This window comes from Podarcis tiliguerta (assembly GCF_965153285.1).
Source record: "Podarcis tiliguerta genome assembly, chromosome: 5".
Taxonomy (NCBI): domain Eukaryota; kingdom Metazoa; phylum Chordata; class Lepidosauria; order Squamata; family Lacertidae; genus Podarcis; species Podarcis tiliguerta.
In genome coordinates, this window is record NC_139538.1 from 46,014,901 (window position 1) to 46,042,033 (window position 27,133).

General features: G+C 41.2%; 1 protein-coding gene across 8 annotated transcripts in view; it reads right to left on the minus strand.

Annotated features, from left to right (window-relative positions):
- The window catches only part of SORCS1 (sortilin related VPS10 domain containing receptor 1), a 424,966-nt gene that overhangs the window by 248,286 nt on the left and 149,547 nt on the right, over positions 1–27,133 (minus strand). The gene's annotated exons all lie outside the window — the stretch shown is intronic.

The following is a 27,133-nucleotide window of genomic DNA, read 5'->3' on the forward strand; positions in this document are numbered from 1 at the left end:
ATTCTGTCCTGCCATGTGATGCCCAAAATCTTCCTGACGTAGCACATATGGAAGGTGTTGAGGAGTTGCTCCTGGTCGGTGTAAGTTGCCCACGTCTTGCTATCATAAACCACTGTAGAACTATTACATTTATTTGATAGTTCATAGGTTTCAGTTCTTAAGGATTCAAACCAAACACACAGGGCACTTGAGTGTAATACCTGGCTTTATTCCATAAGTTTCAAAATGAGATGTTCCATGCTTCCAAAATGTTCTTGGCTAGAATGTGTGGTGAGTGAGGAGACAGCTTACAAACAAATCCTGGTTCAGACTACATACTAAGCCAAAGCTTGGCTTAGCTTAAGAAGAAGGAGAAGAAGAGTTTGGATTTGATATCCCGCCTTTCACTCCCTTTAAGGAGTCTCAAAGCGGCTAACATTCTCCTTTCCCTTCCTCCCCCACAACAAACACTCTGTGAGGTGAATGGGGCTGAGAGACTTCAAAGAAGTGTGACTGGCCCAAGGTCACCCAGCAGCTGCATGTGGAGGAGCGGAGATGCGAACCTGGTTCCCCAGATTACGAGACTACTGCTCTTAACCACTACACCGCACTGGCTTAGTGAGGCACAGTGGCGAAGCTTCAAGCTCCAGCGGACGGGGCGGAGAGCAGACGGGGGTGTGGCTGGTGTGCGTCCTGGGAGCATGCCACGTGTCCTGGAGGCTTGGTGCGCCACCTGTGGAGGGGTGGTGCCCAGCGCGTGGGGGCAGCCGCAGTGGCACCCCATTGGGATCATGCCGCTGGGGCGGTGCGCTCCCCCTGCACCCCTGTTCCTCCACCAGTGGTGAGGCATAGCAGCAAAAAACACCAAGCAGGAGCAAAATGATTTGATTGTGATTTTTAGAATTTCTATACCACTTAATAACTAGACATATCGCTAACTGGTATACATAAAAACTGAAGCAACAACAGGCAATTTAAGGAAAACATTACTAAAATACACAGTTACATATAGAAACTTTGCAAGTGGATGTGGGCTCCTCTCTGGGGTCCCAAACATTTGTGTGGAACAGGTTGATAAATCATAGACGAGACAGATTTTGTTCTGGATTGACTTGGCATTCAGAACAAGCCCACTAGGCCCAAGGACTGGTTGGTAAGGCAGCTGTGGGCCTCCTGGTTGGAGGAAAGACCACAGCAGAGAATAGATGTCAAATATCTACCTTGTCTTTCCCTTACCAGGCACAGATGAAAATCAATGCATTAAAATTAGTGCATTAAAACTTACCCTGAATCTTCTGTGTCTCTAAAATTTAGTACACTAAGTTAAGAAGCATCTGAGCCCTTTGTGTCATTAGCAGTATATTTATTACGATATATCTAGGGGATCAACTGGGTTATAAAGCAGTCTATTTATAGCTTCTCCTGGGATATGGAGTGGTAATTTGTTCCCTTGACACCTAACCTGAGGTCAATTCCAGCAGTGGAAGATGTATTTTTACAGGAAATGAAATGAAAGCATACAGCAAAAGATTAATATAGTTTCTGAGGCCTGAAGAAAAAATGTGCTGAAGAAAAATGGTCAAGAGCACACATTATGTATCAAGCATACAACAGTGTGCTGCGGCCAAGGTGAAGTGTTCAAGCAGTCTATTAATGAATTGATACACTGGTGTTTGCGTGTCATGGAGACATAGCCTGATGTTTTTGAAATGAGCTGCTCCATGTTTCCAAAACGATTTTTGTAGTTCAATGCCTGCAACAGATCAAATGGTGTCTTATTTTTAGGCCGTCGTAACATAATGGAGCACAAGGAAAATCGGGCATAGATTCCGTGGCAAAAATAAATGGTATGTGAGAAGATCCATTTACCATTTGGTCATAATTTACGATAGAGTTTTCAGTATTCACATGCTTTAATAAAAGGGAATATTGCAGTGTTTTGTTCCTGCTCATTTAACTGGAGTGTGCAGTCAAACGTCTTGACCCTACGTATGAGCTATTAATCTTCATAAAAACACAAGATACATGCATGCCCAATCACACTTAAGAACTATATTCCACAGAGAGGCTCATCTGATGACCACACTATGTTCTTTTAAGTGCCTTGTAAAGATGCTATTTTTCTCCCAGGCCTTTCAATTATAATAGACATTTTAATGCTTTTAGAGCTTTGCACTAAGTTAGTCCCCTTGATGGGTTTATACTGGTTTCAAATTGTTTTTAGCTGCTGCATTTGTCCTGATTTTTATCTGGCTTTAGTATTCTTACAATTTTTGTGGGTAGGGGGGAGCTGGAGTGGAGTGTTTTCAGTGGTCTGTAAACTGCTGAAAGAACTCAATTATATGGGTGGCATACAAATGCAATAGATAAACAAATGTGTCAAGGCAAATGCATGTTGAATTAATCTCTTTACTTTTCATCTTTACTGCACCAAGTAATGATTAGGCTGCTTCTGCTACTAAGGTTCTTAAGATACATGTTTCTAATTTTATATGCACACACAGACCTTTCACACTTGATTAGGGTTTGTGTATGTAATATATGCTTCGATGTGCATAGCCAGGTATAGAAATTGAATGTTGATGCAACAGACAATCTCTCTGATTAATTACATGGGGGGGGGGGAGTGTTTTGTTCAGAAGATGGCCAGATTGCTTCACTAGTACTCATATATACTCATAACTATGTGGCTCCTTGGTGGATCTATGGAAAAGGAGAGAGTAATGAAAAGGGGGGAAAGGCCACGTAAATTCAAGGAAGACAGGCTGTGCTGTTCCATGGCACTGGAACAATGTTTTCAATCCATTGTGATGAATCCTAGGGTGTCTAAGGCACCTTAACCTTCACATCATTTTTCCCTCCCACCCACCTTTTGAAATTTATGGTTACCATTTAGGCCAATTTCAATTTCCATTAATAATATGTGCAACTGCTGTACATTTAAGGGAATTTAATCATGTCTCGGTGACAGGTTTAGCTTAAAGCCGGGGCTTCACTTGGAACTATCAAGTAAATTTCTCTTGAAAAGGTCAGTTTAACATTTCACAGTAGAGTCCATTCCAGACAAATTAGATTTTGTTCCACTTGTCTTGAGTGAAAACACACTCCTTGCGTCAGATAAAACAGTGCTGTCAATCAAAAGGCAGAGGCAGCCTGCGATTGCGCCGGCGCCTTGCCAGCACCTGGGAAAAACGTGCTCCCTCTTGCATAACATCCTCGGCTCATTTTAAGAGCTGAAATATAGCTGCTTGGTGACAAAAAAATATTATTAGCCCTGAGAAAAGAGCAGCCGTGGCAACTGCAGAAGATTAAAGCTAAATGTCTACTGGCTTCTGGATTTTCTCCTTATCACTACAAAAGAGTCACGGGATACCTAACTTCAAGCTTATGTGGCAAAAACTGAGCGGTTGTGCCAAACCCCACAGTTAAAAGCCGAGGTTATGTGAACCAAAGGAACAAGTGGGCCTGCAGCTGTGGTCTAAAAAAGAATATAGATATAGATATATTGTTCTGTAAAGGTGGGATAGAGTGAGCCATATTCATGCCACCATCATCTAAGTTTCCAGATTTCTTCTTAAATGCTACACATTGCTTCTTCTTCATAATGGCTGGCAACCACATATCCTGATTATCTTCCCATAGACAATGATATAGCAGTTTCCTCTTCTATTATTTTCATGTGTTCCATTAATATATATTAATATATAGTCAGTCAATATGTTAACATGGTGTATATTAATAAACTGGTCAAAATAGATCTGGCCTAAAAGCAAGACTTTAATTTTTTAGAGTTGAGGAGCAGCCATTGCTTCTTTCTCCCAGAATCCTAGGTGCATAGCCTGGGAGGGACTCATTCAGCCTCCGGTTTTCACTTTGGAACTGAGTTTACAAGCTAACCAAATTTGGGGTGTTTATTTGTTCATTTTCTCTTATCACCCTCAGCCACTGCTTCGTATTATATTTTGTCTGGTGGAGAGTTCCAGAAAACATGAAAGCTTGATTAGTGCCAATAAAAGTATTGCCCAACAATTTAGCCTTCTCTGTTGACTTGGTCAGGAGGTTATACCTGAAAGAACTAAAATGACGCCATTCTTCACAGTTCTGAGGAAATTTGCAAAAAAATAAAACAAAAATCCCCATTAAAAATGTTAAGCATTTTAGAGTGAATTTCTCTCAATAAACACATTTCTGTCTGTGGTTTTGACTAATGTGCACATTTCTGCAAGCAATTTCTCTGAAAATAACGCACTTGTGTATGTTATCTTTGTCATGAAGTACTGCTGGGTGGCGCCCCTCAGGCAGGTGGTAACAATTAGTCTCCCAAAGTGGGAGCATGTGATGGGGCTGGCTAGTTGCCAGCATCCCTCAGCCCCTATAAATCTACAAGTTAACCTGTTGGGTGGGTGGAGGAGAGAACATGCCATGGTTTAGACTTGCTGTTTTGTAGCTGGTACCTGAAAAGAAGCAAATAAAGCCTGGTAACCTATTTGGTGCCTGCATGTGATTGGTTAGCAGCTTGGAGGGAGCATTCAGGAAAGCAACCCCCTCATAGACAACTTTACTGATATATAATTTTTTATGCTTTGTTTCCCCTTATTATGTAGTTTTTGTCAACTTTGGTTGGAGAACTGCATCACAAAATCTGGCTAAGTGAAAATTCTGGAAGGTGGCTCTGTTTCAGTTTTCATGTTGTTTTGGAAAGTGCAAATGTGATAGATTCAGCTTTACATTCAAACGGAATCAAAGTTCTCCCCCATCCCTAATGTAGCACCTTCAGAGCACATGTGCTAGCAGTATGGGTGCATCTAGACAGGGGCTTAAGCTGTAAAGAGATCACTGAGAGATTGTAAATCAATCATTGGCAACAGTTCTTTAAAACGTAGGCTTGCATTTTGATGAAAATGATTTCACACTGATGCTGAAAAAGAAAAAGAAATCCTTACATGCAAGAGGAGCAGTGATCCAACAATAAACACCTGTCTGGAAACACCTATAAGTCAGAAGAGAGCTCTTGGAAAATCAGAGGACCTTTTCTGAAATGCTCGCAGAGAAACTTTGCAATTCAAATTGTTCAGAGTTTGAGGCGCTTGTTTAAATTCTCTTATACTGAATATAGATTTAACATATTTAAGTAGGATGCAAATGGTTTGAAAATGTATTTGCTCCAAAGCAAAGTAAGGCCCTTCTTTTTCTTTTCTGTTTCAAAAAGCGTATGCAGATCACTTCTACCAAATTTAGGGTGTTTGTCTAGCCTTATGTGGATGTTCACCTGAATACAAATGGGCTCATACTGGAGCGGTAGCAGAGACAGAGACACATGCCCTAACCCACGTCCCCATCCATGCCAGCTGAATTTCAGATCTTCTGCTGTTGAGGTGAATGATGTGAAGGGGACTTTTAAGCACAGAAGGGTTGAGTAGGCTTGGAATCCTCGTTGTGATCAAGAACCCTGATTAGGATTCTGTGGACACCCCACACCTTTTCTGTACTCTTGGTCCACACACATTCAGGCAAACACCTGAATAAGGCTATCATCTTCACCCTTCATCACCATCCACATTCGCCATTAAGTTTCTGTGTCTGACTCACATAATCTGATCCCTATTATTTTAAACCCTTAAGGTTTCAAATACATCCCAGTCAGAACTCCACATAGAGCTCTCTTTCTGCTTGAAAAGATATGTCTGCCTTGGAGTTTGCATGTGTGGTGGAGGTGGGGAGACGGAGTTATCCAATAGAGATCTAGAAATTATTTTTAGACACTTGCATTATAATGATTATAAATGTATGACAAATGTGTACATAAATTATGCCTCTAATTTCATTTTAGGATAGTGACGATCTGTGCATCACCCGCCTGTTCCCTTGATGGAAATGTAGGCTTATTAATGGGCACTCAAGGGAACATTATAATTCCTCGTGTGCCAGATGCTGTTGCCAAAGCAAGGGCAGAATTATCCATCCAGTTTTAAATGCCGAAGACCCAACTGCTTCACTTACACTTATTTCAGCTGCTGTTGTTATTGTCATGCCCACCCACCCACCCAAGAGCTTCCTGGTAAAATATAAAACAACAAAAGGTCCTGTAGCACCTTAAAATTGAAACATTTTTATTTTTATTTTTGCTGTGGTTCAAGCTTCCATGGATTAGAGTGGAAATCATTATAAGCATGTTGTGTGAGTGAGGGTTTATTGCACACACATGTACGCTCAGAAGTAATGAGAAGATGTGGGAACACTGGGACTGAATTAGAATAAGAAATAGAATTAGAATGTCTGTAACACTTTTATACAGTTCCCAAATTCATATTAGACCAGAATAGAGCAAGCTACTAACAAATGTGGGGACTAGTGGTTCTGTGGGTAATCTTTCTTCTTTGGCGATCATAGTAGCCGAGTAAGATTGTCTTCTATGACCATGGCCTTAACAGTGAGTCCATAAGTGACTGTGGAGGACAATTCTGGATCCACACATCCTTCCACAGTGGGGACATAGTTTCCAAGTCGGAGTTGCCAAGTGTGTCTTCCTCTTAACGCATTTCTCCTTTTCCTCCTGAGTTTGAGCATCGTCAAAGCCCATGACACCTTTGGTAAAGGCAGTTCTCCAACTGGAGCACTCGCAGGCCAGTGTTTCCCAATTGTCAGTGTTTATACTACTTTTTTTATATATTTTCCTTGAGAGAGTCATTAAACCTCTTTTTTGACCACCAACATTACACTTTCCATTTTTAAGTTCGGAATAGAGTAGTTGCTTTGGAAGATGATAATCAGGCATCTAAACAACATGACCAGTCCAACAAAGTTGATGTTGAAGAATCATCGCTTTGACACTGGTGATCTTTGCTTCTTCCAGTACACTGATATTAGTTTGCCTGTTTTCCCACGTGATACGTATTTTTTTCAGAGACACCACTGATGGAATCTTTCAAGGAGTTGGAGATAGCATTTATAAGTGGTCCATGTTTCACAAGCATACAGTAAAGTTGCTAGTACAATAGCTTTGTAAGCAAGCATTTTGGTTTCCCTGCAAATCTCCCAGTCCTCAAACAATCTGCACTTCGATTGGGAGAAAGCTGCACTCGCAGAGCTCAGCCGATGCTGGATTTCGGCATCAATGTTTGCCCATGTGGAAAGATAACTGTACAGGTAGAAGTGATCAACACTTTCCAACACTACACCATTGAGTTGGATTTGTGGCACTGCAGAGGGGTAGTTTTGTACTTGTTGGTTCAGCACTTTGGTTTTTTGGATGTTGAATGATAGGCCAAGCTTTTCGCAAGTTTCATTACTAGTCTTGCATTGGGCCATCCTCAGCAAACTTCCAAAAAACTTCAGTTTCCATATATGGGAAGAATCTCTGTCTAGATCTACACAGCTATAAAAACCGCTCTGGAAAAAAACCATTGTAAAGCTCACAATGGAAAATATCATTGACTTGCGATTTCAGCTCCACAGTGCCATCTGGTGTCGCAGTGTTATAACACACTTCTTGTTGTTTAGTCGTTTAGTCGTGTCCGACTCTTCGTGACCCCATGAACCAGAGCACGCCAGGACCAGAGCACACACTTATAACACACTTATAATGTTGTAATTTAACTAATGTAGCTGAGTCCTCACTAACTTCAATTGGTTTTGGATCTCAGTGTACAACTCCAAAACTTATGACACAAAGTTTGACAGAGGTGAAATGATGTAAGTTTATAAAACTGTGCATGGTCTGAAGAAAGTGGATAGGGAAAAGTTTTTCTTGCTGTCAAATAACTCTAGAGTTCCCCAGGACAGAAAAAAGAAAATACTTGATCACGCAGCACACAGTTAAACTATGGAACTTGCTCCAACAGGAGGCAGTGATGGCCACCAACTTGGAGGGTTTTAAAAGAGGATTAGACAAATTCATGGAAGGCAAGGCTATCAACGGCTATGCTCTGCCTCCATGGTCAGAGGCAGTAATGCACTGGAATAAACTCAGGAGTGGAGAGTACTCTTGTGGGTTTTCGACACGCATCTGATTGGCTACTGTGAGAACAGGATGTTGGACTAGAAGGGCCAGTCACCTGATCCAGCAGGCTCTTATGTTCTTATGACATGTTGACTGTAATGCAAACATGAAGTGTTGCCAAGGGGAGTTAACAGAACTATTGATGACCATTACACTGCATGTAGATGGGGCGGCCTTCCCCCACTTGCAAAAGGGATACAAATTTACATAAAAATTTGCATTCGCTTTGTGCTGTATGCAAATTTGTATCTTCTTTTGCTATACATATGTCATAAGATGCCTGACAGGCAGAATGTCAACAGGTGAAGCTTCCCACATAATTGTATTTTCATACTTGAAAAGACAATCTGTTGAATTTCAGCCCCCATGCCACTTTTAAAACAAGTAAGGTTTCATGAGTTCTAAGTGAGTAATATTAATGTAGGTCTTTCATCAATTGATCTGGTAATACTACATTCAGTGCAAAACCAGGCATGGTAGGAAGAAGGTTAAATGGATTTGAGATTTACAACAACCAGAGTTCACATGCTTTTGAAGACTGTTTCTTGTGGTTGCTTATTATTTACAGCTCATAGTAACTACAGCAATGTTATCAGCCCAGGCCAAATAGTCATCCCATTCTTTACTATTATTTGGAACAGAAAATGGAGAGCAGGACAAACTCTACTTCCTTCCCCTGTAGTAATGCCAAGTTTCTCTTTCTTCACAGGATGCATGGCTATATGATGACACCCCTCATTTTAAGTGTGTGTGTGTGTGTGTGTGTGTGTGTGTGTTTTGCAGGTAGACCCCTGTTCCCATCTATTTTCTCTGACTGATTATCCAATCCCAAATGTGAGATCAGACCTTGAGCAATGGGAAGGAACTCCCATTTCTCCTACAAAATTATCATCTGCATCACTTCAAGTTTGCACCATGAGAGCTGTTCTGGTTGTGACCTCTCCCACCTTTCCATTCTTTGATACACCACGCCTTTCATATTGGCCTCCTGAGCTTAGCACTCTGACTAAATTGGGACTGAAATATCCTCCCACAACTGAATTAATTCACTCAACAACAAGGGAGGGAAGCAACTGCAAACTCTCCTTATGACCTTAATGCTAATTAATGAGCAAACAAGGGCCTACTGCAGCTGTATGTGCATAGAATTAAATAATATACAGGTCAGTTCTGAAGCCAAGGCCCCAGGCATCCCAAGGTCTTTCATCTAAGCCCTCCAGATGCAAATGCTGCTAAAGAGTTATGCCATGCTGAAGATGGTGCTGAAAGAGTGGTTAGGAAGCAAATGTAGTGGCAACATCCATAATAGAATCCGGTTTAGTTTCATTCCCAATAAAAGTGATGCCATGAACAAAGTAAGGCACCAGCAAATTTATATGGGGACTCTTATCCAAATGCTTGCATGAATCCCCTCCATATAAATACTCTTCATAATCAATGTTCTTCAGAACTATGTAATTGTGAGCTCTGGCTCCAGACATCCTAAAGCAACTATAAATCAGAGGGCTGGAGCATGTCACTTGGGTAGGGGGATGGGACCTTTCTCAGTTAGCAAAAAAGAATGTTAAATTGTGATGGGATGTCACAAAATGTTACATAGTTCTGAACACTTTTGGGGACTGAATGGGAATGAATTACATTTTGTCAAAACATTAAAAATTGGGCATCCAATGAAATTGACTGGAACGGTTTCAAGACAAACAAATGGAGCATTATAAAATTGATTGCCACAGAATTTCATGATGGTCATTAACTTAGATGTGTTTTAAAAGTATTAGACAAATTAATGGAGACTACATCTATCATTGGCTATTAGCCATGATAGCTAAAACAGAAACTATCTTATTCAGAGACAGTATAATTCTGGCTGCCAGATGCTGAAGACAGAGAACAGGGAATGGAGTTGGCTATTTCTATCATGCCTTGTTTGTGACCTTCCCAAAGGCATCCTGCTGCACATCACTAGAGAAAGAGTGATGGTCTAGATGGATCTTTGGTGCGATTCAGCATGACACATGTTTAGGGAAGTCCACATGACAGGTGGTATGAAACCTCTATATAAAAAAGCAACATTAGTAGACAGCATGGTAGGACTGCACTGCTTGTATGACCTCCTTCCAGCTGAGTCATTGTTGCATACCAGGATGGAGAGAGGGAAGCAGAAGGGGGTAGCATGGCTGGCATAGTGCAAACACACCAGCAGAGCCAATCCAGTGCATCAGTTTTGCTGCTGCCTCTGCTGTCCTTCCTCCGTATGCTGCAGCAACTTGGCTGGTGGGAGGTCAGGTTAACAGTGGAACTGATCTGTGCTGTCCACTACTGTATAGCTATCACTGATGGAAATGGAAAGTTGAGCATGCACTCTTAGGTATGATAGTATGGTGTGATTCTTTTACTCTAACATATGAGCCACCATAGGGACGCGGGTGGTGCTGTGGGTAAAAGCCTCAGCGCCTAGGGCTTGCCGATCGAAAGGTCGGCGGTTCGAATCCTCGCGGCGGGGTGCGCTCCCGCTGTTCGGTCCCAGCGCCTGCCAACCTAGCAGTTCAAAAGCACTCTCAGGTACAAGTAGATAAATAGGGACCGCTTACTAGCGGGAAGGTAAACAGCGTTTCCGTGTGCAGCTCTGGCTCGCCAGAGCAGCGATGTCACGCTGGCCACATGACCCGGAAGTGTCTTCGGACAGCGCTGGCCCCCGGCCTCTTTGAGTGAGATGGGCGCACAACCCTAGAGTCTGGCAAGACTGGCCCGTACGGGCAGGGGTACCTTTACCTTTACCTTATGAGCCACCATGAACTACAAATCCACTTTAAGCCAGTTGCAAATAACTTAAAGGTCAGGAATGATAAACTATTGGGCTATGGCCTGGATGTGGCCCATGGCACTCCTGGATTCAGCCTAAGACCTCCTTTCCCCCTCCTTCCTGCATGGCAATCAGGCATACAAAATAAAGCTTACATTTGCATGAATGGAATCCCCACCCCCACCCCAAGATCCCAATGTGGAGTGCAGTTGGGACATATTATATAGAAAACTAATAAATAATTCAATTAATAATTATCTATTTAATTTGAATATGATTTATAGAATAGCTTATCAATGAAATCGTATGTAGGGCTGGTAGTAAATAAGAAGACACAAAATTATGAGACTAAACTACCCTGGAATCTCTGTTTGATGAAGGGCTGCTTTAAAACAGAATGAATGAATTCTGTCTCTGAATCTAACTCATATGTAGATAATAAAGTGAAAAGAACAGGCTTTACTCATTGACTCTTATAGAACTTCCTGCCTCCCTTTGTGTTGAAAGCTATAAGCAAATTTTGATTTTTGTTTGTTAAATTAAATGCTTCCAGAGGCAACCAAATCTAAAGCAATCAGTAGATAATTCATCCCCTACCCCTTTGTCCAGCAATTGACTGGAAGGAACGTTTGTATCCACAGGCTTTGGAGAACCCCAAAGTTTGCAGAAAATGAAAAAAGAGACTTGGTGTGAACCCAAGGAGAAGGCATGCTCCATGAATGCAGAACATGAATAAGTGTTTGGAGATGTGGGAACTGAAAAATGCAAGGCAGGGTGGGAAGTGATACCTCGGGGTTAAGTACTTAATTCATTCCGGAGGTCCGTTCTTAACCTGAAACTGTTCTTAACCTGAAGCACCACTTTAGCTAATGGGGCCTCCTACTGTCGCTGCGCCGCTGGAGCACGATTTCTGTTCTTATCTTGAAACAAAGTTCTTAACCTGAGGTAATATTTCTGGGTTAGCGGAGTCTGTAACCTGAAGCATATGTAACCTGAAGCATATGTAACCTGAGGTATCACTATCTCTTTAAATTAGGAATGCTGATGGCTGGCTGACTGGAAACCTGAACAGGAACACCACACTGCAACATTCTGTTGTCATCCCCATTTGTAAACTATACTTTCCTGAACAGGTAGATACATATGCAGAACAAGACTTTTTAAAACGCTGGCCCAGAGGGGTCAGAGGGCACTGCTGGGTGCATAATCATCCTACATTGGAGGGGGGGAAACTGCAAGAAGAAAATTAGCACAGCAGGAAGGGGAGTGCATTAGAATTAGGGATGAGCAAATATAGTGTGTGTCATCTGCAAAAAGCACCTTGTATCTTGAGCCCAATAAACCATATAATCCTTTACTTGCTCTATTTCACATTCCTATTCTATCAGTAATTTTTGTATTTTAGATAGAAGGGTTTTTTTTGCTAAAAGGGATCCAGTTTGGGAAAGGGGGAAGCAAAAAAGATTTGATTTATGTTTAACTTCACCATTAAGAAAACATCTTACTGTGCAGTAAGATCTCTCTGTTTCAAGAAAAAAAACATTTCCTCTCCAGACTATGAACTCTGCTCTTGACTCAAATCAAGAGACAGAAGTGAGAGGTGACATTGATGGACTTCTTGCATTTAATCCATACCCACCGACAATGCAGGGGTTTTGGTGTGTATCAAGAGCTCCTGTGCTTTCATGCCCCTTTATAATCCTATGCAAATCTATTCAAAATTAAGTTCCTTTGCAGCTTGCTTCTAGGTTCATGCAGGTAAGATTGCAGGCTTATTGCATCAACATTAGTATCTTTTCATTTCAGCATGATCCCATGGTGAAATGTTTGAGGCACAGACTGTCCAATCTATTTTTTCCCCCACTAGGTCCTTTCCTAAGAAAAATCGAGAAGTGCTGTTGTGAACAGAATCGGGGAGGTGAAACAACAACAACAACAATTGTCCCTAGCTATGGGAGGCATTCAAATCAAGGACCAAAAAGCCCAGAACTCTGTTCAAATTCAAAATGAACCAGGTGTTTGCTTCCATATTCTTGGGGCACTAAGCTACTCCCAGACATCAACTACAACTGCCAGAATCACACACAAAGGATATTCTTGTGCTTTTGGCCCAAGCACAGGCTAAAAGAAAGCTTGCCTGTGAAAGATTTCCAGGCTGGATTAGCAAAAACAATGTACCAACTGTCCAAAAGCAAATCCAACCCCAATCTGTTCAGTCTTGGCCATTATTGCAGATCTGGACCTTGCTCATATAATTATATAGCCAGAAGGGACTCAATTATCTGCCTCAAGGAATGATCCATGTATTAGGCACTCTCCCTCATTTACCCACAGAGTCAAGAGATCATAATGCCCTACAATAAAAGAAAATGCAAACAATGCATCACCAGCATCAACGCCAGGTTTTGTTTATGTAAACAGAGTGATACATCACTATGAACAGTCTTGTATTTGGAACAGCAAATAGGGACTCTGAGCGATGAGGGTCACATTGTCTTGTGAAAGATGAAATCTTGGACACTGTAAAAATGTTCTAGCAAAAAACCTGAAAGACTGAAATACAAACAGTATCTGGTTTGTAGATACAAACCATGCATAGTTTGTAGTCTTTCCATTCTCTTAAAGACTTGTAAATGTATTACTGTAGGAGGGGGATTTTGCCATCCTACAGTCCCAATATTCTGAGGAGTAAAAAAACTTAAATTGGGATAGAATTCAAATAAGCTTATACTGCAGGCAGGATCACGAAAAGACCTTGATTCCTAAAATGCAGACAAGAGCATACCATCAGTGTTAGCAGAACAATCTAGTATAGGGTTACCAGATGTCTCCATTTCCCAGGGACAGTCCCCGGATTTGTGAATAAGTCCCCGGAGAAATTCCATCCCCGGAATGTCCCTGGATTTCATCTAATGTACCCAGGAAATGCAGCAGCGGCAGTCTTAGCAGCCCGGAGCAGTTGGCTCTGGCTGGCTTCAGGAGCTGCTCATTAGTCCCCATATGGTGGTGGTTCAGGGGCTCTAAGATGCAGCTTCCGGGCTACATCCACCTTCCCTGACTCCAGCAACTAAGCTGTGAAGGGAGGCTTCATGCTGCCTATCGTAGCAGCCTCCCAACTCCTACTTGCGTGCAAGCAGGAGGGGGCAGGGATCTCTCAGTTAGGCAATGAGAAGCCTCCCTTCCCAGCTGAGGGATCCCCGCCCCTCCTGCTTGCATGCAAATAGGAATGGGATTGGGGCTGCTCTGATGGGAAGGGAGGCATCGTGCTGCCTGAGCCTCGCCACCGCTGCTCTCGGCCCTCCTTCTCTGCTTCCATGCCTGACCCACTGTGCACCGCTTCCCCACCCCCACCACCAAAGAACCAACAACTCAGGGGCTCCCCAAGGCTCATGGAGAAAGAAGACAGAAGCCTCGGAGGAAGGGGAAACATGGTGGTTGAGGTCAAGGCAGCGGCCACCCCTCTGCCACCACCATCGCTGCAGCATGAGCATCTCGAACATATAGTATTTATTTATTTATAGTGTCGCCGGATTCATTGAATAAAATCTGGTAACCTCAGAACTCATATCTCCATTCTCCACCCATAATCTAGATGGTTTTAATTCTCCAGAATTGAGGAGACATGATATCTTAGGAAATGCAGGTGCACAAACTGTGCCTAAGAAGAGACTGCATGTCAACTCAAAGTGCCAAAGCATAGAATATGTGTCCTGTGTACAATGTTACTCCACAACTAAATTTCTACATCACGTGAACTTTCTGGCTTGTCTTTGGTATCTGTTCAGCAAAATTAGAATTTTGACAAATAAATGTTTTCAGGAACATACTGAGCACTCTAATGATGTTGAAAACCAAATGGATTAGCCTGTTGAATGAAACCAACAACAAAGTAATGTGGTATCTTAAAGACTAACACATTTTTGTTATGGTATAGGCTTTTGAGTCTTGTTGGAGGAAACTTCAACAGATGCATGAGGTCCAGTCATCATTTCTAGGTATATGGACACATAGTTGTAAAGGAAGGTTGTTTCAGACAGAAATAAAACAGAAGCACAAAGAGTGACACTTCAATTAGAGCTGGAATGCATGCAAAGTAAGCCCAGCGACCCTTTAAAACAGCAGTGTTAGGTGATAGAACAATCAACTTGTTCTGTAGTGGGAAAAGAAACCGCATCTATTCAGACCTAAATGAATATAACTTCTTGATGAATTGTAAAAGCAGTTTCACACTTGAGCTTCCTTTGAAAAGCCTCTGTAGCCTGTTGTTTAACTGGCCCATACTGGCATCAGGAGATTTTGGTGCTGATTGGGATACATTCTGTTCGCATGTCATAGGAATAAAGGTAGCTGCCCTATAGGGCACCAGTCTATTGGTCCATCTGGTATTATATATATATATATAAACTTTAAGCAATACAAATGAAGAGAAGGAGGAAGAGATGCATGGGATGAAGGTGGGCAAATGAAATTGAATGCATTTTGAGGTGGTGGCAGGTTGGATTACATTATATTGTGGAATCAGATTAATGGATACCTGAGAGTAGACTCCATTGAACTCAGTAGGGCTTAGTTCTGAACAGACAAATATAGGATAGCACAGAAAGCCAACAGTTAACATAAAAAAAAATATCTGAAGAGGGATCTGAGAGAGAAAGAAAAAGGGCACTGCATACCTGCAGTGAAGGAACTCTACACAGCAATATCTTATTGGGACTTCTCATTTTAAAATGATTTCATGTGTCACATTTTTCTACCTAGAGAGAGTATATATTTTTAAAGGCAAAATTTTGTCTCTGGACAACATGCCACTACAGCTAGTAGTACATGCTGCTTGACCTCATTTCTGCCCACACTACTAGATGTGATTTCTGCACTACAGGGGTTGGACCTCCCAGCTCTAGAATTCTAGATGATGCTACTGCTTTATTTTTCTCTATTTTGTTTGGGGGGGGGGGTGGCGGTGGTGGCTAGATCTGCTCTTGCCCCTGTTGTTCTGCTGCCCAAACCAAAGCAGTTACGCTGGCAATTGAAGGGACTATGCATTTTCGTCCCATGGTTTTATACCTTCTAGTAAAATAAAAGATTTGGATACTTAAAATGAGATTGGCTCTAAAAGGAAGGACTTCTTTATTAGGAAAATCACATAACCCTGCCATCTTCTGGAAAAAACAAAACCTTGAAACTCTTAATGATTTCAAACTATGCTGCTATAAAAATCTGGAGAAACATAAAGATTTATTTGCTTCTAAACAGAGTTTATTTTATTTTTCTAGGAGAGGCTGTTATTTGAGTCAACACAGCCTGGGTGATACATCTGGTGTGGAATTGTATCCCACAGTAGAAGCTGCCAATTGTGTATTGGCATCTCAAGAGGCATTGTACACCCAGCATGTAATTAGAGTACACAACACACCGCCTGGTTATTATGTTCCTGTTAACTTCATTGCATAACCATTTTGTGGGGATGGAGAATCCTTCAAATTAGCAATCATTTGTTTTTATTCTAGTTTCCCAATAGCAATGCGCCTCAGCAGGACTTTGGGGAACAATATATGAAAATTCAAATGGCTTTTTAATTCTTTGCCAAATTCATTAAGAGAGAGCTTGTGGCATGGAGTTCTCCATTTTAGGAAGCTGACCAGTATTATTTTGTAATGGAACCCTTGGCTGAACAATCCTTATGACTGTAATATTTCTTTCTCCCTATTTTGTTTATGTAGCAAAGTTGTGCATGTAGAGCTGCAAAAAATACAGTTGCTGGTTTCACGCAGAAGTAGGAATTATGAAGCAGCATGTGGCATAATTTTTTTAAAAAGTTTCTAATAGATTTCAGTGCACAGGGCAGTTCTGTTATTTTGGATGCAGAGTGCTGCATGAACCATTGATACCAGAAGAAGGATTAATGTATACAAGAGCCAAAGGCACATACAGAGAAGCTCTGGATTAGGTCAACGAAAGCGAAAACTTAGAAAGCACCTCAGTAGTCACCAGTCCAAAGTATAGACTGAGCCTCACACTGAACAGTTCATTCATATTGTTAAAAGGGTAGGCTGTGAGCATTCCAATAAACAGAGTAGAATCAACAAGTCAGTCACATTGAGCAATAAAACATGAAAAGAGGGATGAAGGGACAATGAATGCATACTTTGAAATAAAGCCCAATGAGTTCATGGAGTTTACTACTTTGAGATAAACTTCCTTGAACTAAATGAAACTTTGAGCAGGACTGAAGCCTACATGTGCTGTGTTTACTATAAATGCCGTGTGTGCTTAATTTATTCTGGGATATATAAAGAAGAAGAATCACAATGTATCCCAACCAAAGGCATATGTCACATAAGAAAACCAATGCTTAAGTATTTAGATGCAAATCTAGAGATTTACTCATTAAGTCTCATTCTTATCACACATTTCATTCATCAGAAACACAGTCAGGAATTTTAAGGTTCACGTCGGTCATTGCCAATAATGCCTTCTTGGCAAAATGCCTAGCCATCCCATACTAGATGTTTTGTGGCAGCTTCAGTTCTATTCAGTCAAGTAGTCTTTAGTTTTGCTTTTTTCCACACCAACAATAGTTATTCAGGTGACCATGTGAAAGGCAAGCAGTGTCAACAGAGACAAAAATATAGGAAAGAAATGATGTGATTCATTCAGGTCTTCTCCATCCCATGCACAGAAATTATTAGAGGGAGGGGGACACATTGGAAGGCTAATGACTAGAGTAAGTGTCTCCCAAGCTTGGAACTGGCTTCAAAATGTTATCATCGATCATCCTAATAAGCACTTAAGAAAGTAAATCAAAAGCTATTAAAACACTTCTGACATCAAACTCACATCCCTGAGTAATGCACAAACTCCTGCAATTTATGGTCTGTGCATGAGGACTGTGGGAGTGAATTGCAGAGAGGGGATATGCTGAGTTTTCACACAAAACATGTCACTTTTCCTATTGTTTTCTAGGCCTAGAAATGAAATGTAGCACACTATGCTCTCCCACCTCCCAAACACACAAACGATTGAATGCACAGATGAGAAACCATGCATCAAGAAAGGCTGCAAAGAACTAACTTACTTATTTTAGGAAAGCAAAGAATTAGACGAGTGTTTTCCTTAAAGACAGTTTTAAAAGATTAAAATCAATGTGGTGCAAAAACTAATAACTCACCAGTTGCATAGAAGGGCTGCTTTGTAATACCATACAGTCGCATGAGATTCAGTGTATGTGGATTTTGACCCACTCACACTGCTGGTGGTGGCATGCTCCAAGTGGAAGTTAAAAGTTTTGCATCCTTGTTGGTTTTCAAAGGAAAAGACAGGCACTTTTTACATACTCCTGAAGTCTATGAAGGGTATAAAAAGCTGTGTTCTTCTGTGGATAATCTCTTGGGGGCTGCATACTGCTGGTTGGCAGAGCCCGAGGCAGTGATGAATGGAGCCAATGTCCCCCCCCCCCCAAAAAAAATGTGGGTTAATTCTCTCTCTGTGTGTGTGCCATTTCCTTCTCCCTCTCTCTTTCTCCCTTTCTTTCCCTTTTGATCTCCATCCTAGAAACCAAACCCTGGCCTCACCCAGCAAGGAAATGCAACAGGTGAGCTATGGGACGGGTACATATTCTGTCCCAGCTGTAGCTCCTTGCTTAGCTTCTGCATTGCACAAGGGAAAAGAAGCTTCTCTTCCTCTTCATCAAGGAAATGCAGTGGGACACGTGCTCACAGCTCAGGAAGGAAGTAGGGATAAGGAGGAGAGGCAGTAGGCCAGACAGGAACAAGCCATAGGATAGATCCAGCCCAGACTACCTACCAACATGCTGTTGGAATACACTTTTTATTACCCAGCACAGCCAATGGTCAGGGATTGTAGTCCAAGAATTTCTGGAGGTCACCACATTGGTTATCCCTGGTGTAAAGTATTATTTATTTCCAAGAAGGGCATTGGAATAAATGTGCCCAGTGAGAACGCTATTGGAAAGAGCAGTTCACAAGCACTGGGTGCTGATTAGCTCTAAATTTATGAGAATGCAACAGATCCTGGAACTTCCATTTGTGGAAATGGAATAAGTTATGGGAAAGCTGATTCATTTCTGGTTTTGACCTCACAATGCTACAATGCTAAAAATGCATTCAAAGAATGATAGCGATGCAAAAAAACAGAAGATTTGCTTAGCGTTAGGAGAGCACCAAATCGTTTGTACCGTTCAGGTATCAAATGAAGTCAAGTAAACCAGTTCTCTAATGTTCAGCTTCAATGCTCATCGTGTTCATGGCAGCTCTCATCTGCTTACTACCCCTTTTCTGTCCTCCAAAGAGGGAAAGAACACCTCAGCCAGAGGAAGAGAAAGGGGGTCAGTTCATTTCTGTCTGTCTGTGACTTCTGTCCCTAACTCAGTAGTCACATGTACACCTCCTCCATCTCCCAGCTCAAGCTTCCTTTTCTCTATCCACTCTAATCTGGGGGAAAGTGTAGAGTGAAACACAACATACTTTAAAAGCAATCAATCCATATAACTTTTCTTGTCCAGTTTGTCTTCTAACAAAATCATTTCCTTGCTCCCTTACGGCCATGCCACTCAAAGATTTGTCAGAGGATGGAGACCATTTTAAAAGCCTGTGATTTACTAAGGGTGGGGGGAATCTCACAAATGCAGTTAAGAGCTGGAAAGGGTTGAGAGGTTTTTAATTACTGGGGGTTTGGGGGCGCTGCTGTAGTCATAATATCAGACAGTAATATCAGTTTGTCCTTTTCATCAGACTGCACTTCTTTCAATATGGGAGAGAGAGAATGGCAGGATAATCAGTCACTACCTGTTTCCTTCGCACACTGAGGTTCAGTTCATATTTTTCCTATGCTATAAAAATTATTTGAGCCTAAATCACGCAATGAAAAAAATGATAGCATTGCCAACCCCTCAAGCAATGAAAATCACAGTATAGTTTGACAGGGGAGAAAAGGAGATTCTGTCAAAAGGCAATTTCAGAAGTATTTTATTTTCTACATAGTATTCTAGGATGCTTATGTATTATATAACACTTTTGTAGTATTTTACAAAACACAATTGCAAGGCCTCAGGCACCACCTACTTTGCCAATTTAATCTAGAAAACCTGGGTTCCACTGCACAATAAGAAGAGTTACAAATCCAAAAAGCTATACAGTGGTACCTCAAGTTACAAACACTTTGGGTTACAGACTCCGCTAACCCAGAAATAGTACCTCAGGTTAAGAACTTTGCTTCAGGATGAGAACAGAAATCACATGGTGGCAGTGGGAGGCCCTATTAGCTAAAGTGGTACCTCAGGTTATGAACATTTTCAGGTTAAGAACAGACCTCCAGAACGAATTAGGTTCTTAACCTGAGGTACCACTGTACTTGAACAAAAATAAACCAATATTCCCTGCAGATATCCACTGAAATAACTGAGAAATGTCCAGCACATTGAATGCTTAAGAAATCCACTGTAGCCCATTTCTGGGATTATCATAAAATATCACATATTAAAAGTAAACCTGCAACAAAAACAAAAGGCTGGCACCATGTGGTGTAGTCCTGTTCCTAGTTCTCTCTCAGTGTGTAGCAATTAAATAAGTGGCATGGCACCAGCAGGTCAAGCCACTCATTCCACAACCAGGCAGGTCTGGCCCACATATGAGGCAAGGTGAGGTAACCACTTCAGGCAGCAGAGTTCATTGGGGCAGTAGATCCTGTTGATCCAGTATACCCTGACACTGTAGACACTTCCAGCTTCATTCAATACATAAATTACAAAACACTTTAGAACACGACCCCTCCATATTTTACAGTATATCTCCCTATATTCCACTGTACCCCCCTAAACTCAATCAAGTGAGCAAGTACTCCCTCTTATCAAGGTTATACATTTGACCAAATCAGATCTTGGGCTGTTAAGAACCAGCAGGTTGGGTCTAGGGAATATTGAGTGTCTTTTTTTAATCAGGGGGTGGTATCGCTTGCCTTCAAAGTGCTAGTACTGAAGATGACCTCCTTGGACTCAGAAGTGTGTGAGAACTCCCACCCAAACACTAACAACCCCTTCTTGGGCAAGGTGTCTGGTCAGTGCCAGACATTCTTGAAGGAAAGAGATTATCCAGAATTGAGGTAGTTAGCCTAATTTTTTCTGTGCCTTTGACACCTCTGCACATGCTGGTGATAGGGGGAAAAACACCACCAATTGAGGGTAGCTGCTAGGATAGGCAGAAGAGATTTAGGCTTTGATGAGGTCCTAGATTAGCAGTGTTGTAAATAAAAATATGCCCTTTTCCCTTATGGGGTATCCAAGAGCCCATATAGAGTCCTTACATAGGTTCCCTATTGGTAGGAGAAAATAACAGAGGCCAACCAGAGAATATTGAGAAGCAAAGCAGCTAGTAAGCTTGATCTTTATTGATCTGTTGCAACAGGGTACTCCCCTCACACGCAGGAGAGGAAGAGGACCCCCAGAATTGCTGTGCAAGGGCTTATAAAGACTTTGAATTTTCCATCCTCTAGATCAGGACCACCCCCAGAAACATTATGCATACATCACAGAAGGGGTGTAACCTAAGACCTCCCCTCAGATACATGCATACATCACAGGAATTTAAATGTTGTTTTTCTCCTCTTACAGTTTATCTCCTGTCTCGCAAGTTACTTGATTGGATTTGCCTGGGGTGCCTGGCCATTCTTTTGTAGTGTTAAAATACTTATTTCCTGGGCCAGGTTACACCTTATTCAAACAGACATATCTTGTGAGGAAAGAGACAATGGGGAGGCTTTTCCAGTTTAACCTTGCAGAGAAAAGGATTTGGTCAGTTTAAGAATCAAAATGGTTCCAGGTTGGTCTTCCTGTGTTGATCTGTGTATGTGCAGTTATGAACATTACCATATATCTAATATCATAAAATTCCTATCACAGCAGAGAGGCAATATCCCCTCTCCTCAAATGATCTGTGTTTATGTCAACAATTTTTATTTAACAAAAGTTGTGTGCTGCCGTAAATAAGACCTCTAAGCATGGATCAGATGAAGAGATTATATGTGTGGAAGTACATATGTAAAAGAAAGAGGTTGGGCGGCTATGCCCACTACTGACATCCTGCCCTGAGCTCCTTTGGAAGGATTATAGATATAGATGACAGATAGATGATAGATAGATAGATAGATAGATAGATGATTAGATAGATAGATAGATAGATAGATAGATAGATAGATAGATAGATAGATAGATGATAGATAGATAGAGTAAATACCCCCTGAGGGTTAGGTCAAGAGCCCTGCCTACTTTGATTCAATCTGAAGAGGGGTGTCTGAAGGGGCCCATTAATTGCAATAGCTTTTCAATGTTCACTGAGCGTCTTCCACAAGTTATTTTACCCAACCACTATCCTAAACCGAGTTTCTTTAGCTGATAAAGACATCGCTTTTTTGACAGGTATTCGGTGACCAGAATTAGGCAAGCAATTGAGCTTTATTATAATGGAGCTATATTACAGAAGCATACAGTATTACGTACTATACATTATTGTAATAGCACATTGTTACTATCACTGAACCTCTGGGATGGAGGAAAATATTAGCTCGAGTAAAATAGTGAGATACAACTAAGCATGTCAAGTTTTATTCGCTAAAAACCACTATTATTGGCAAATAGGAAGAAAAACCACTCTGTGGCTTGTATAGCACAAAAAGCCTATAGCGCTGCAGTTCATCATAGAGGATTCCAGTGACGTACCACATTTTATTAGACAAATTTATCTTTAATTCTTTGGACCCCTAGGGTAAACACAGTAACTTTTTGCATTAATTACATATTTATCCCCATCAGATCCCAAACAAATGATGTTTTCATCATCATTTAAAAATAAAATGCTGTCAAGGACTCCTTTACTTAATTCTTCCTAGGGGAAGAATATAAAGAGTAATACATAGTGCACAATGTCCCCCAGTTCTCCCATGTCACAAATACATAAGCTACAACTCACGGGGAGTTTGACACATTTCCCCTCTAAATAGGCTGAAGGCATCATTTGAAATTGCAGAAAGGTAAAAGCAAGCAATTTTAGTGCTCCTGCATCCTTTGGTATGTATGACCTCCAGAAATCCAAGCTGCAACTATAACAGCAATACTATCCTCACACTAAACAGTAACAAACTAATGCTATTATTCTGCCAAGAAAAATGTTGGCCATTTGGAAAAAGGCCATAGCTCAGGGACACAACTACAGCATTAGCTTTAACACTGGTGATTTTCAGGTTTCGCAAACATGGTTCTTCCAGCTGAGTTTTTATTTCTGTCGTTTTGGATACAGAAGTGTGTGTGTGTGTGTGTGTGTAACTTTGCATAAAAGAAGGGTGACTTCTTAATATTTTTGTGTACTTTTAAAAAAAGAATAATAATAACCCAGCCATTTCATATGTTGGAAGTCACTCAAAGCCTTGGTGCACATGATGCACAAATTTAATAAACAGTAAATAAATAAATACAAAATAGAGCATGTCTGTGGCATATAAAACGCCCCACATCCTATCCCTCAAATTAAAGTAGCAGGACTTGGAAAAACCACTTCTCTAGTCTTTGGGGAGCTGCTGCCAGTTAAGACAGACAACAGGTCCAAATCTTGACATAGTTCTTACTCTTTCTCTCCTCAGACCCTTCTTCCATTCACTCACTTCAGTTCTGTCTACATATCTAAGGAATACTGACCAATCACTGGCACCATTTCTTCTCTATTCAATCAGGAACAATAAAAACCAGTACATATTAAAATCAATATTATGCATATATATGTAATGGTTCCATAAGCAGGAGCTGTCATGAATATTAAATTCCACCATAATACATTTTTTTCATGTACCCTTTCCCTGGAATCTTTCTAAGCTCCCCAGCCTATAAAAACTTAACAGTGAACGATCTCTGAGTCTTCTTCCCAGCTATACCAACCATTTTACCTGCACACATTAATGCCTTGGGAATGAGAATACTGCATCCAGGTGACCACTGAGCCCTTGGAAAAGTTGTTAATCACATTGCTGCCATTCAAAGCATGGGATGAGTAATTATGCAGCTGGAGTTCACAATTGAGTATTTCAGAAACAAACTTTCAAATTGGTCTAATCATGAGCTGAGCTAAAACCTCTTCCAAACATTGAGCTCGGTCTGTAATTAGATGAGCTCCAGTACCAGCCCTGCCCACAGCTACTTGTCAACTTTCTCTTAAAATTAAGCATGACACCTGTTTCCTTAACAGCTACGCTAGATCTTTGCCATTTGCTAGAATGTTCGGCAAGCAGTAAGGCACAGCTTTCCAAACTTCATGTTGGTGAAACACTTTTTAGACACGCGTCAATTCACGACCCAGTAATTCAGTTTCACTAGCAAACCAGAGGTTGAACTAAGCCCCAGGAGGAGCATGGCGCATGACACACCTACACACACAGCAGCCAACACACTAACGTGTTGCAACACACAGTTTGGGAAGCTTTGCAGTAAGGTGATTAAAATCAACCTCTCGCTTTGAACTTGGACTTTATAGTAGAAATAGTCACTTGGCAGCCTCCCACATGATACATCATGCTTCATATACCTTGCTCATTTTAGCGTTTTTCTGAACAGTAGCAACTATTAAACTCCTGTTTTATCTAATGATCCTGGCATCTTCTGAAGCACAAAACGAACATGACATACTAAAACTTATGAGCAGAGTTGTTAACTGCTACAGCCTTCCGAAACTCCCTACGCTTATTGGTAAGTTTGAAGCCTTGCAAGAGTCTACATGACAAGCTTTACAGAAGGATATTGGATGGTGGTTGTGCTTTGTACTGATGAGTTCCCAGGCTTGAGAAGCCTCCTGCCAAGAAAACATTTTATGTTCTGAACCTATTGATGGCTGGCAGAACCACATTCCATGCTCTGGCTATCTCATTAACACTGAGAGTTTAATCCAATTTATCATGTTTTCATTATTGTTATTATCATTATTTCACTCTTCCCAGTTACAGCGAATTACTCTTCATGTGCTAGGGCAAAGTGAAGACAGACAAATCACTGGGATTATCTCACTGCAAGGTTATGATCATAGAGATAGAACAATTTGTATAACATTAAGTAAAGGACCAGCATGATGTCTAATGTGTCCTCTAATAGGAGACTGCAGTCCTGTAAGATAGACCTAGAAACATTGTACATCTTCTTCATGTTTGACACCCATCAGCTAACAGTTTTGTCACTGTCAGGAAAATTTATGAATGAAAGAAGGGCAAATAGATAAAGGATGGACTTCTTGCCATGATAGGTTTCATGAAAGGTTTGTATAGTGGTACCTCTGGATATGAATGGGATCCATTCCGGAGCCCAGTTCACATCCTGAAGTAAACTTAAGACGTGACTGCGCATCTGTGCGTGTGCGGGTTGCATTTTACCACTTCCGCGCATGCGCGTGACATCATTTTGAGCGCATGCGCGAGCAGCGAGACCCAGAAGTAACACACTCCATTACTTCCGGGTCACCACGAAGTGCAACCCAAAAATATTCATCCCGAAGCTACTTCAACCTGAGGTATGACTGTATGTGACTATAGCCTTCAGGATGAGAATAGAAATTGTGCTCCGGCGGTACAGCGGCAGCAGGAGGCCCCATTAGCTAAAGTGGTGCTTCAGGTTAAGAACAGTTTCAGGTTAAGTGAGGACCTCCAGAACGAATTAAGTTCTTAACCCGAGGTACCACTGTATCCAAATTTTATATTTTACAATCCCCACCCTCCCATTGACTCCCCCCATCTTCCCTTTCTGGTTTATTACATTACTTGTTATCTTCTGCATGTTACAGCCTAAGATGTTTCCACATAATTCCATTACATTGTCTTCTCTGACTCTATGTGTGGATAGCAGAAGATTTGGATGCTCTTATACATGTGGCCCCTATTCTGCATTTCTTTTATAAATTTATGGTCTTCAGAAAACCAGTAATTAACTTGAAGCCTTGGCATGGGAGTAGCCAGGAGCCGCCCTGCTGCCCCGCCCCATCCACAAAACTATAGAAAAATCATTGAAAGTACTCAATTATTTGAGGTTCTGCCCCCCCCCCAGCAGATGCCCCCCCCCAAAAAAAAGCTTGCTCAAAAACTTTGGCTGCCTCCCCCCAACAAAAATCCTGGCTACTCCCATGAAAGTAGATGCCAGATGTTTTTAAAGGGTTATCTGGGAAATTATTCTTCCACATAGGGGAGATCTATGAAGACTAACTCAGTGACTACAAGACTGTGGCATTCCTGTCTGTAGGATGGAGTAAGGAAAACACTACATTTGAACATTACATTTGAAATACGTCTTGAAATCCCTGAAGTGGATATTTGAAGCTGTACTGTTTCATAGCCAAAATTCAAACATCAATTTCAGCTGTTATTTGGCCCTTGAAATTAACTTTTGTCGCTTTAACAGAGAATTTGGATCATCAAGACCACTTCTCGACAACAGGATGATTCCGCTAGACTTATGGCCTTTTATTAGAATCTCTACATTTAAATGCATTTCTTGATTTCTCTAGGGACCCCGGACTGAAACTCTGGACAGCCACTGAAAGTCAGTGTCAAAAATACTGGCCAGATGAAGTGATGGTCTGATTCAGTATTAGGCAGCTTCCTATGTTCCTGGCAATTTGTTCAATTGAACTGCTGATCTGCATTGCCAGCCTATTTTTGATTTGCCAAACAGCCATTGCTTCTAGGCCTTCCCTTAGGTGCCTTGCTCTTTCTAATATTGTTTCAAATATCTGAAAACTGAAATGGTGTCATGTTCTCTATCAGAGAAACATACCAATTCTGTCTGTCATCATCTCTCACCAGTTCCAAGCACTTCATAATCATTGCGGCTCTAATAATACATAATGATTATATCAATTTCAACATTGAAAGAGAATGTCCGGGTAGTCAATGCAAAGCTGCCAATGAGAACAACAAATTCTATGCACAAAAGCAACCATAACAACAAAGAGCAAATCAATACACCTGGAGAAATTTATCTGTAACATGTTTCATCAAAATATGCTCTGTGCTGAGAAAAGAGATTAACGGTAATCTGTCACTAATTGTGTTTTCTTGGAAATGAGTCTCATTGAACTCAGCGAGCCGTACATCTAAATAAATAAGTTTATGATTATGCTTTAGTAATAGAAATATAATACTAATATGGATTGCTTCTTCTTTTCTGTTTGCTACAGTGCAACAAACCTACAGTGCCACAGCAGCTCCAACTTCCCATCAATGGCAAATGGGGCCATCTAGGTTTTGTGCAGAGTTGTATCACTGGTCCAGCTCCTGCTGTGGTTATTTTGCTGCTTCCCCCTCTTTTTGCCCCTGCT